Genomic DNA, 13,828 nt, shown 5'->3' with positions numbered 1-13,828 from the left:
AGCCAATGAGCAAACACATTGTACCATTAGAACACTGGAGTGATAGTTGCTGGAAATGGGCCTCTATACACCTATGTAGATATTGCACCAAAAACCAGACATTTGCAGCTAGAATAGTCATTTACCACATTAGCAATGTATAGAGTGTATTTCTTTAAAGTTAAGACTAGTTTAAAGTTATCTTCATTGAAAAATAACGACATTTCAATGTGACCCCAAACTTTTGAACGGTAGTGTACATCCATAAACTTGGACGCATATGCAAAAGTGGAATATATTTATCTGTACAGTAATCTATTTATTTATATCTGCACCTTATTGCTCTTGTATCCTGCACTACAACGAGCTAATGCAACGAAATTTCGTTCTTATCTGTACTGTAAAGTTCAAATTTGAATGACAATAAAAAAGGAAGTCTAAGTCTAAGTGTAGACTGCAATATGACTCAAGTACACAACACCAACATTTTAAATGTTCCATTGAGAATATAGAACATTACACACGGCGCTCAAAAATCTGTCAAAATGTTTTAGTACGACTTTGGTAATCTATGAAGCCACACCGCTTGATGGATTGTACTGTGCTTCAACATAGGAGTATTATTATGGTGTGTGTATAAGGTAAGACATATTATCTGGCGTTTTGTTTCGCAATATTATGAAAAAGCAACTTTTCTTACCTTCTGGTACCTGCTGATCTGTATTTGGGATCTGCATAAGTCTTGAAAATCCGCCATTGTAGTCTGTGTCAACACCGTAGTCGATAAGCTTCTTTTTCTCTAACTTCTTGTTATGTGACATTCATCCTCCGCTGTTGCCATTTCTAATATAAAGTAGTGTAAAGTTCGTACTTATATCTGTCAGTGAACTCGCCATGAACAACAATACCACGATAGTAATAACCGGGTTCATTTTAGTCACAATAACTGCAGTACCAAATTCTTACATCCCAAGAGACAACTGATAAAAAGTAGCACAATTTGACTGCTATTTGAGAAAAACAAATTAAATGTTCAAACACTTCAACCATTTTTGAGAAAATGGATAACAAGTTGCAGAATTCGACCAATACATTTGAGAAAACCAAAGGTCGCACAATTTATTTGCACAATTTTGAGAAAAAATAACAGAGTCGCACAATTTTACCGCTCTTTTTTTGAAAGGACGATTCCAAAGTCACACAATTTGACCACTGCTGTCTTAAAAACCAATAACAAGTCTTATGATGTGATCACTACAGTAACAGGTGGAGAAAATCATTAACAAGACACATTTATCCACTGTTGGTGGAGAAAACACAAAATTGCACTATTTAGCTGCTATTTTTGTAAAACTAAGAAAAGGTTGCAAAATGTCTCTATTTTGGGGGGAAATTATTAAAACAAAAACTTTTGACATCACTGTGGAAGACATTTTTCATTGTCTTATTATTTTATTATATTCATTGTCATTCTCATTGACATCCCACTGGGTTGAGTTTTTCCTTGCCCTTATGTGGGATCTGAACCGAGGATGTCGTTGTGGCTTGTGCAGCCCTTTGAGACACTTGTGATTTAGGGCTATATAAGTAACATTGATAGATTGATTGATTGATTGATTGATGAAAGCGTTAAAACATACCGGTGTAGTGAGTTTTGTATTATTCACCCAAGGAACTTTAGTTATTAGAGAGTTCCAGTCGGACGGTTTTTCACGGGACACATTTCCTGTGTTATTGCACTAGTGAGCCACGGATGAGGAGATGCTGCTCCGTTATTGATTGAAGTAAAGTCCGAATGTCATTAACGCAGTTAGCGCCATCTTTTGACACTTCTTCCACTCCCGTCCTTGCACGCTACACCGCTACAACAAAGATGACAGGGAGAGAAGACGCTGCCGAAGGTGAGCCACGTAAATAAGACCGCCCACAAAACGGCGCGTCCTGAAGCGACTGTCAGAAAGCGGCTTGAAGATGGTCTGTAAAACATCATCTATGCAACATTTTGACCAAAGAACCACCATCACATGTTATGTAGTGCAGTGTTTTTCAACCTTTTTTGAGCCAAGGCACATTTTTTGCGTTAAAAAAATCCTGAGGCACACCACCAGCAGAAATCATTAAAAAACGAAACTCAGTTGACAGTAAAAAGTCGTCGTCGCAATTGTTGGGTATGACTTTAAAGCATAACCCAGCATGCATCACTATAGCTCTTGTCTCAATGTAGGTGTACTGTCACCACCTGTCACATCTGACTAATTTTGAGTTTTTTGCTGTTTTCCTGTGTTGTGTTTTAGTTCTTGTCTTGCGCTCCTATTTTGGTGGCTTTTTCTCTTTTTGTATTTTCCTATAGCAGTTTCATGTCTTCCTTTGAACGATATTTCCCGCATCTACCTTCTTTTAGCAATCAAGAATATTTCAGTTGTTTTTATTCCTTCTTTGTGGGGACATTGTCGATTGTCATGTCATGTTCGGATGTACATTGTGGACGCCGTCTTTGCATCCACAGTAAGTCTTTGCTGTCGTCCAGCATTCTGTTTTTGTTTACTTTGTAGCCAGTTCAGTTTTAGTTTTGTTCTGCATAGCCTTCCCTAAGCTCCAATGCCTTTTCTTAGGGGCACTCACCTTTTGTTTATTTTTGGTTTAAGCATTAGACACCTTTTTTTTACCTGCACACTGCCTCCCGCTGTTCCCGACATCTACAAAGCAAGTAGCTACCGGCTGCCACCTACTGATATGGAAGAGTATTACACTGTTACTCTGCCGAGCTCTAGACAGTACACATCATTTGCAGACTAGAATTACTGGTTTGCAAAAAAATATTTTTAACCCAAATAGGTGATATTAGATAACCTCCCACGGCACACCAGACTGTATCTCACGGCACACTATGTGTGCGCCGCGGCACAGTGGTTGAAAAACACTGATGTAGACCACAAGAAAGTGTTTTACATTTAGAAAAAAAACAAAAAATATGACCCCTTATAATCTGGTGCGCCTTTTGTATGAAAATAGACCTGACTAGATCCGCTCATAGGCAGTGCGGCTTATAATCCGGTGTGCCCTATTGGTGCAGAAAATACGGTAATTTTCCTATTCTTTTTTTTGACATTCAAAATGATAATTGTACAATTCCCTAAAATTCAAATTTTCTCTTTCATTCCACATGTTTTGCTCATATTTCCAGGTCACCTTCATCTCATCACACAATTTCCACACACATGATCATCTGTAATTGGAAAGATGTTATTTGGTGGGGGAAGTTTGGTCCATAATTTGGTCTCAGTTAATTAGACTGACCATACGTCCTCTTTTCCCCGGACATGTCCTCTTTTGCGGGGCTGTCCGGGCGGAGTTTCTTAAATGCCTCAAATGTCTGGCATTTTGAGTTAGGGTTGCGTGTATTTTCAATGTATGTTCAGGGTTAAGAAGGGGTTAAAAACAAAACAAATTGTGAAGGTGTGCGCACGCAGCAGCATTGGTGAGGGAGGGACAGCGACAGAGAGAGCGAAAGAGTTATGCATACTTGCCAACCCTCCCGTTTTTACCGGGAGACTCCCGGTATTCAACGATAACCTCCCGGCAGAAATTTTCTCCCGACAAACTCCCGGTATTCAGCCGGAGCTGGAAGCCACGCCCCCTCCAGCTCAATGCGGACCTGAGTGGGGACAGCCTGTTCTCACGTCCGCTTTCCCACAATATAAACAGCTTGCCTGCCCAATGACGTCATAACTGTAGAATGATCGAGGGCGAGTTCTTGGTTTCTTATGTGGGTTTATTGTTAGGCAGTTTCATTAACGTCCTCCCAGCGCGGTAACAACACACAACAACAGCAGTCACGTTTAGTCTACCGTAAAGTAGTTTGTCTGCCGTAAACAGCAATGTTGTGACACTCTTAAACAGGACGATACTGCCATCTACTGGATAGCCTCCAGAACACTGAAATTCAAGTATTTCTTTTATTTATATGTATAATAAAATAAATATATATATATAGCTAGAATTCACTGAAAGTCAAGTATTTCGTACATATATATATATATACATATACATAAATATATTCCCCTCTTAACCACGCCCCCACCCCCCACCCCCCACCTCAAGGTTGGCAAGTATGGAGTTATGATAAACGCGCATGCGCAGGCTCTGCTTTTTATCCATAGATTTATCAGATTAAATTTTTTATTATCTATAGCAGGGGTGTCAAAAGTGTGCCCCGGAGGCCATTTGCGGCCCACAGCTAATGTTTTAAAGGCCCACGGCACATTCTAAAAATACTATTCAAATAAACAAAAACATAACAAAAGTGAAATAAAAAAGCTTAAAGGTGAAATGTAATTTTGAAAAAGTTGCAATGTTGACTAATAAAACAAAGCTGTTTTTTTTTTCCTTCAAACTGTCATTGCTGAAAACATAATATTGAATCAAAATCAATGTTATTATGAATTATTGACCTATCCAAGGTTCCCATTACTTCACATCAAATATTCCACTAAGAAAAATATTTTTGGTGGAAGATTTTGCATAATTTGTGTGTTTGCCATTAAAAACATAGTTTTGTTTGACAAAAAAAGGGCGGAAAACAAACAAACAAAAAAACAACATGAAAAAAACTAAAACATTTTGAAATGAGGGATAGATCTCAAGTTGATGTAGACTCCTGAGATTTAAGCGTTATCATCATTCCATGACCCAAGCAAAACACTTTTTACACTTTTATACTGAAATAAATACACCTACAACTTATTAAATAAAAACATTTAAAAAAAAACTACCAGCAGCGGTAAAGTTTAGATCCATGAAGGAAAGAAGAAAGTGAATGAATGTTTATAACTGAATACATTTACATATGCATACACATTTGATTTCTTTTTTTATTATTTTTTAAAATGAATTAAGTAACGTTTATGACAACCTTTTTCCAAAACACAATATAGAATGTGAGATATAACAGGATAATGCATATGTTTATCATTTTTCTTACAAAAAAGTGGGACCCCAAAAATGTACTGTGGGACCCCATTTTGAAAATTCCTAGCGCCAACACTGCTGTCAACAGAGGGAAAAAAAATGCTTTATTTAAATAAATATATTATTTATAAAGCAAGTTCGAGTATCATTGGCAAATTTTCACCTAGTCCCGGCCTTGGCACGCATATATGTGTCCTCTTTTTGGGATTTCACAATATGGTCAGCCTAAGTTAATGAGTCATTGAGGCCATCATCATTTCTGGTCCTATCGCACGCTTTCATCCCTGATCCGTATGCCTGAGACGCCTTCCTCAGAAAGGTTCAAAGGGAAAGTTGGGACTCCAAAGTAAGATCAGACCATTCCCAGTGGATGGTTCAGCTCTAAATGAAGTCAGGGAATGATGGGAGGAATGAAGTCATACACACATGACATTGCCGTGACTATTTTGGGATGGAATAGGAGGAGCTTATGAATGAAAAGTGGAGGCGAATGAAACGCGACTCATCCCTTTTTTGTCCTCGTTATGCTCCGTTTTTGCCGTTTGAGGTAGAAGTGAAGTAAAAAGAGGTGGAGCTGCATACAGAGCGAGGACATGTTTATGCAAACCACATGTACAGTTTTGACAGAGCATTGTTGTTGAATATCAACAGTGAGCTTAAATAACAGCTTTTAAACTTCTATACGTTTGAAACCATTTATACGTTTTGCAAAAATAGAGATTGTGTATTTCTAGTGATATCACGGTAATCTGTGGTAGTCCCAAAAGACTAAGATTGGATGCAAAGCAGAGTGGGGGTTGGAGGGACGGAGAAGTACTGCAGAAAGGTCATATTTTATCAGAAATTTGCATGGTTTTGGTCATGTTGTTTGGCACAATTTTACTGTGTTTTTGTTTTGTTTGGTTGCAAACATATGGAGGAGAAGTTGAATTTATTGAAGAAATATCTCAATAACAGTTACATTTTGATATCTGACACCCTCATAAAGTATTACAATAATTACATGGATGTAAAATTAACTTTGTATGTCTTCTGTGTTTTAGGTGTTTTGCACTTTCAGATTATGTATTTAATTAAAAGTGTTATTTGTTCAAAACATTTAGATTGCTATGTATTTAACACATTTATATTGTCATTTATTTAATTTAAAATGTTATACATTTAACACATTTGATATGTATTTAATTTAAAGTTTTGTTTATTTAACACAAATTATATGGTTCTGTATTTTACACATCAAAAGTGTTATGTATTTACCACATTTAAAGTGTCATGCATTTAACACATTTAAAGTGTTATGTATTTAACACATTTAAAGTGTCAAGTATTTAACACATTTAAAGTGTTATGTAATTAACACATTTAAAGTGTCAAGTATTTAACACATTTAAAGTGTCATGTATTTAACACATTTAAAGTGTTATGTATTTAACACATTTAAAGTGTCAAGTATTTAACACATTTAAAGTGTTATGTATTTAACACATTTAAAGTGTTATGTATTTAACACATTTAAACTGTCATGTATTTAACACATTTAAAGTGTTATGTATTTAACACATTTAAAGTGTCAAGTATTTAACACATTTAAAGTGTTATGTAATTAATTTAAAGTGTTATTTATTTAACACATTTAAAGTGTCAAGTATTTAACACATTTAAAGTGTTATGTAATTAACACATTTAAAGTGTCAAGTATTTAACACATTTAAAGTGTCATGTATTTAACACATTTAAAGTGTTATGTATTTAACACATTTAAAGTGTCAAGTATTTAACACATTTAAAGTGTTATGTATTTAACACATTTAAAGTGTTATGTATTTAACATATTTAAAGTGTCAAGTATTTAACACATTTAAAGTGTTATGTATTTAACACATTTAAAGTGTCAAGTATTTAACACATTTAAAGTGTTATGTAATTAATTTAAAGTGTTATTTATTTAACACATTTAAAGTGTCAAGTATTTAACACATTTAAAGTGTTATGTAATTAACACATTTAAAGTGTCAAGTATTTAACACATTTAAAGTGTCATGTATTTAACACATTTAAAGTGTTATGTATTTAACACATTTAAAGTGTCAAGTATTTAACACATTTAAAGTGTTATGTATTTAACACATTTAAAGTGTTATGTATTTAACATATTTAAAGTGTCAAGTATTTAACACATTTAAAGTGTTAAATACATAACACACATACAACTTTTTCACTTCCGATATACAATCGATATTAGTATGTTAAGTATTGGCCGATACTGATATTGATCCGATATGGTATCAGCACTAATCATACATTCTTTATTTTGTAGTACGGAATGTTAGAAAAGGTTTGATCAAGTGAAATTAGTCAAACGGAGAACAATGGCAGGTATGAAAAACACTAACCTTTTTTATTAACCCCCGTCTGGAATGGATTTATGCCATCTTTAAGTTGAAGTGGAGTGGTAATAGTTTGGGGTCCCACTTTTTTGTAACCGTTTTGAAAACAAATGATAAATGTATGCATTTCCCTGTTATATCTCACATTCTATATTGTGCTTTGGAAAAAGGTTGTCATAAACGTTACTTAATTCATTAAAAAAAATAATAATACAAAAGAAAACACATGTAAATTTATTCATTCACTTTCTTCATTCCTTCATGGATCTAAACTTTACCGCTGCCGGTATTTTTTTTCTATATTTTTATTGTAATATTTTCAGAATGTGTTTGTTCTATTTTTCCCCAAAGTAACAACAAAGAAAACAATCTGAAGTTGTCTTTATTTTTTTTAGTTTTAATGCCATGATTTTAATAGTCCGGCCCGCGTGTGCGCAGATTTTCCTCTATGCGGCCCTTGAGCTAATATGAGTTTGACACCCCTGTTCTATTTTATTCATGTAAAATACACAATGGACATTATTTTTTGTAAAACACACAATGGGCGCTATTGTAATGTTTATTTTATGTCAATATTTTCAGTCTTAAAATACTAAATGTAATAGAAAATAAAGAAACAAAACTGAGGAAGGAAAATAATTCAAAAATAAGGAACATCTATCCACAACAACACTTCTGGAGCTTCTGTTTCTTCATACTGTTAACTAGCTGCACACGCGAGGGTAGAATAATGAATTTATAGACAGTGCAGTGTGAAAGTCGACGTGTTTACTTTGTAATTAAGTAAACTAAGTCTCAAAGGAACCCGCGGAGGTACTTTCTGACGAAACATCTACATTTCGATCCCGGAACCCTTGGATTCTTGTAACCCTCTTCATTATGTAGTAACATGTTTACCTTTTGTAGATGACTAAAATAGAAGAAAATGTGACATTTAGATGTTAACTAACTTTGCATTTTATTCATGTAAAATACACAATGGACATTATTTTTTGTAAAACACACAATGGACGCTATTGTAATGTTTATTTTATGTCAATATTTTCAGTCTTAAGATCCTAAATGAAAAAGAAAATAAAGAAACAAAACTGAGGAAGGAAAATAATTCAAAATAAGGAACATCTATCCGCAACAACACACTTCTGGAGCTCCTGTTTCTTCATACTGTTAACTAGCTGCACACGCGAGGGCAGAATAATGAATTTATAGACAGTGCAGTGTGAAAGTCGACGTGTTTACTTTGTAATTAAGTAAACTAAGTCTCAAAGGAACCCGCGGAGGTACTTTCTGACGAAACATCTACATTTCGATCCCGGAACCCTTGGATTCTTGTAACCCTCTTCATTATGTAGTAACATGTTTACCTTTTGTAGATGACTAAAATAGAAGAAAATGTGACATTTAGATGTTAACTAACTTTGCATTTTATTCATGTAAAATACACAATGGACATTATTTTTTGTAAAACACACAATGGACGCTATTGTAATGTTTATTTTATGTCAATATTTTCAGTCTTAAAATCCTAAATGAAAAAGAAAATAAAGAAACAAAACTGAGGAAGGAAAATAATTCAAAATAAGGAACATCTATCCGCAACAACACACTTCTGGAGCTTCTGTTTCTTCATACTGTTAACTAGCTGCACACGCAAGGGCAGAATAATGAATTTATAGACAGTGCAGTGTGAAAGTCGACGTGTTTACTTTGTAATTAAGTAAACTAAGTCTCAAAGGAACCCGCGGAGGTACTTTCTGACGAAACATCTACATTTCGATCCCGGAACCCTTGGATTCTTGTAACCCTCTTCATTATGTAGTAACATGTTTACCTTTTGTAGATGACTAAAATAGAAGAAAATGTGACATTTAGATGTTAACTAACTTTGCATTTTATTCATGTAAAATACACAATGGACATTATTTTTTGTAAAACACACAATGGACGCTATTGTAATGTTTATTTTATGTCAATATTTTCAGTCTTAAGATCCTAAATGAAAAAGAAAATAAAGAAACAAAACTGAGGAAGGAAAATAATTCAAAATAAGGAACATCTATCCGCAACAACACACTTCTGGAGCTCCTGTTTCTTCATACTGTTAACTAGCTGCACACGCGAGGGCAGAATAATGAATTTATAGACAGTGCAGTGTGAAAGTCGACGTGTTTACTTTGTAATTAAGTAAACTAAGTCTCAAAGGAACCCGCGGAGGTACTTTCTGACGAAACATCTACATTTCGATCCCGGAACCCTTGGATTCTTGTAACCCTCTTCATTATGTAGTAACATGTTTACCTTTTGTAGATGACTAAAATAGAAGAAAATGTGACATTTAGATGTTAACTAACTTTGCATTTTATTCATGTAAAATACACAATGGACATTATTTTTTGTAAAACACACAATGGACGCTATTGTAATGTTTATTTTATGTCAATATTTTCAGTCTTAAAATCCTAAATGAAAAAGAAAATAAAGAAACAAAACTGAGGAAGGAAAATAATTCAAAATAAGGAACATCTATCCGCAACAACACACTTCTGGAGCTTCTGTTTCTTCATACTGTTAACTAGCTGCACACGCAAGGGCAGAATAATGAATTTATAGACAGTGCAGTGTGAAAGTCGACGTGTTTACTTTGTAATTAAGTAAACTAAGTCTCAAAGGAACCCGCGGAGGTACTTTCTGATGAAACATCCACATTTCGACCCCCGGAACCCTTGGATTCTGTAGTTGAATAGCCCTGGCCTAACATGTTTACCTTTTGTAGATGACTAAAATAGTAGAAAACCCCAACCGTATGTGACATTTAGATGTTAACTCACTTTGCATTAGTAAAGCAGGACTGACTATAAAATATAAACACATTTAAACATTAAAACAACTTGAAAATGAGGATCTTAAAGAGGTTCAGACAGCAAAGTGTGTGATATGCACAATATAGGCAAACGATGCTAGGGGGTGATGGGTGGGTGGGGGGTGGGGGGGGGTCACCTTTTTCTCAAATCAGACATGCTGCAACATCCCGGCATGATCTGCGTGACGTGCAAAATAACATGACAGCTTCATTTCCTCACCATGTTGTCGTCAATAAAAACTCCCGCGCTGCTTCCCGTGGATGCCGATGATGACCAGGAAGGCTTTACCTCCTGCGGGGGAAAAGAGCTCCTCAGCACCAAACTCCAAAATACAAATCAGAAAATGTCATCCAAGGGAAAAGACCCAAGAAATATGTTGTTGCTGCTGCAGTGGTGGCTGATTGTTTGTCCTGAAACAGCACACAGAGGATTGACGCTGGCTTAGCATCAACTCTCTCTCTCTCTCTGTGTGTCCCTCTCCCACTCCCCACACACACACACTCTTACACACACACACACCATGGAACTGAAATCCAATTGTGGGCGAGCGACGTGCGAAGGATGCTTGAGGAGGCGTAGTGGGCGTATGAGGGAGGGGATGTAGATTACATGAGCTGCAATGTCCATGTTTATTTTTCTTTTAACCGATATCAGCACCTTGGACAGCAACCATCAATCTCATGCAGTTCACATAAAAATGTGCAAAAATTCATTAGGATGTCATATTTACTACACTGAAGAAGATAATCGGATGGGATACAACAAAACATGAATGGTATTGTTTCAAAATGTTTGATTTTACATTCAAAAACGTGCAGCTATACAGTATGTATATATATTAAACAATATGGGGCGGTATAGCTCGGTTGGTAGAGTGGCCGTGCCAGCAACTTGAGGGTTCCAGGTTCGATCCCCGCTTCCGTCACTGCCGTTGTGTCCTTGGGCAAGACTCTCTACCCACCTGTTCCCAGTGCCCCACCCACACTGGTTTTAAATGTAACTTAGATATTGGGTTTCACTATGTAAAAGCGCTTTGAGTCACTAGAGAAAAGCGCTATGTAAATATAATCCACTTTACTTCAATATGCGTCTATATGTAAGAATTGTCCCTCGCCACAATTTGCTTTAAAGTTTGTGGCTTCACTCCGTTGCTAATTTGTGTGTGTGTGTGTGGGGGTGTGTGTTTTTTTCCAAGTACAAATATTCAAATTTTTAGGTAGTATGGGGTGGTTTTCTAAAATATGTCAAGTAGACTGATCTCCAGCTTGGACGTGGTTGAATTGTGGCTGGTTGATGAGCCTTTTGTTTGCTTTTGTGTGTTGCTGCACGATGTTGAGGCTAGGGTTGCAACAACTAATCGATTCGATCGATTAAAATCGATTATAAAAATAGTCTGCGATTAATTTAGTCATCGATTCGTTGGATCTATGCTATGCGCATGCGCAGAGGCTACTTTTTATTTTATTTTTTTTATTTATTTTTTTTTTATAAATCTTTATTTATAAACTGCAACATTTACAAACAGCTGAGAAACAATAATCAAAATAAGTATGGTGCCAGTATGCTGTTTTTTTTCTATAAAATACTGGAAAGGATAGAAATGTACTTTGTCTCTTTTATCTGATTATTAATCGATTAATCGAAGTAATAATCAACAGATTAATCGATTATCAAATTAGTTGTTTGTTGCAGCCCTAGTTGAGGCCATGCGGAATTGCAGTTGTCTGTGGCTTAATGTCAATATTTGCTTGTACTTATTTGACTGATTTGTATTATTTATATTTTTATTATTCTTATTTTATTTTTTTATATTTGTAATTTTTTTCGTGGGGGAGAAAACATTTTTTTTATTTGTGCTGTATTGTATTTCTGTTAACTGTTTTGTCAAGAAAAATTCAAAAAAGAAATTATATTCATTCTCATATTTACATATTTCATTAGATGAGACTAAAGCAACCACAGTACGTTATTCAGTATCGTGGCCACGGATTGGCTTAGCTTCTCTCATAATGTTAAAAAAAAACACATTTAGTGATTATGTTCTATTATGCTATGAAATATATAGCTATGAAAATATTTAATTTATAATTAATTCTTCCTATTAATTTTTCCTGCTATTATTCTGGCAACTGACCTATCAAGGTTTTTGTTTTTGTTTTTTTGTTTACTGTAAAATCAGTTGTTTTTACAGTTCATTACTGTAAATGAAAAAATTGGGACCACGTTTATTTTTGCAGAAAATACCTGCGGACTGCCAGTTTTTGTTTGTTTTTTACCGTAATATCTTGTTTTTACAGTACATCACTTTAAATGAAAACACCGGTACCACTTTTATTTTTACAATACGATTCTGGTGAATGAGCTGTCGGTATTTCACTGTAAAATCTGCCGTCATTTTTACAGTGCATTACTGTAAATGGGAAAACATTTTTAAATTCACTCATTTGCTTCATGAATAGGTTAGAAATAGATTTGGTAAATTGACTAAAAATGTAAATGTTACAGTAGTATCGGCCACTAGACGAGACTTAACTAATCAGCGTGCATTATTCAGTATCTTGGCCTCTGATTGGCTCAGCCTTAGTCAGCATCCTGTGTGTTTCTCTCATGCGCATATTAGATAAAACCAGTGTAAATGTGACAATATGGGTATTTTATAGTTAATATTTATATATTATATCGAATATTATATATATGCTCTATAGCTATGAAAATATTTGATTCATAATTAATTATTTCTATTAATTATTCCTATTAATTATTCCTATTAATTATTCCTATTAATTATTCCTACTATTATCCTGTTGACTGAGCTGCCAGTTTTTATTGTAGTTTTTTTTCCTGTAAAATCTACAGTCATTTTAACAGTGCATTACTGTAAATGAAAAAAAAACAGTTTTTATTTTTACAGTAAAATTTCAGTGAATTAGCTGCCAGTAATTTACTGTAAAATCTACGGTCCATTTTACAGTGCATTACTGGTAAAAGTAAATAAATATATACATTTAAAAAAAAACGATACCACTTTTGTTTTACAGTAAAATCTACTGGGTTTTTACAGTGCAATTCACTTATTATAGGTTAAGAATTGATTTGGTAAATTAACTAAAAATACACATTTTACAGTAGTATCAACCACTAGACGAGACTAAACCATTCAGAGCCCGTTATTCAGTATCTTGGCCTCTGATTGGCTCAGCCTCAGACAGCATTTATATTGGATAAAACCAGTATCAATGAGACTATGTGGGTGTTATTATTTCATATCTCGAGAGCACTCTTAATGTTAAAAAAATTTATTTAGACGGTTCTGAACAGGTTATTTTATGCTCTATAGCTATGAAAATATTTGATTTATAAGGAATTATTTCTACTTTGCGGTCACAGTCAGGACTGGAACCAATTAACGCGATAAAGGAGGGTTTTCTCTACTCTAGTAGCTTGGTTTTGTTTGCTGTATACGTATTTCACCTTGATTTCTGCGCGCAAAACTCTAATTATTCTCTATTAAATGTGTTTGGTGTTCATATTTTTGGGGGTCAGGAATTAATTTACATTATTTATGCAGATAACTAACAAAAAGTGAGGTACTACAATATTTAATCACAACATTTCAGGCTTGAGATAAGTAAT

At 34.7% G+C, this 13,828-nt stretch overlaps 1 protein-coding gene and 1 long non-coding RNA gene across 2 annotated transcripts in view; one reads left to right on the top strand and one right to left on the bottom strand.

The window, feature by feature from the left end:
- Window positions 1-10,678, bottom strand: part of adcyap1r1b (adenylate cyclase activating polypeptide 1b (pituitary) receptor type I) — a 77,431-nt gene extending 66,753 nt beyond the window's left edge. The window contains exon 1 of the mRNA XM_062027966.1: window positions 10,415-10,678. The gene's annotated coding sequence lies outside the window, so the exon portion shown is untranslated. The remainder of the gene's footprint in view (window positions 1-10,414) is intronic.
- Window positions 1-13,828, top strand: part of LOC133635137 (uncharacterized) — a 146,217-nt gene that overhangs the window by 74,998 nt on the left and 57,391 nt on the right. The gene's annotated exons all lie outside the window — the stretch shown is intronic.

Source organism: Entelurus aequoreus, linkage group LG19 (assembly GCF_033978785.1).
Source record: "Entelurus aequoreus isolate RoL-2023_Sb linkage group LG19, RoL_Eaeq_v1.1, whole genome shotgun sequence".
NCBI classification, from domain to species: domain Eukaryota; kingdom Metazoa; phylum Chordata; class Actinopteri; order Syngnathiformes; family Syngnathidae; genus Entelurus; species Entelurus aequoreus.
The sequence above is the reverse complement of the archived record's forward strand: the minus strand, read 5'-3'. Positions and strand labels throughout refer to the sequence as shown.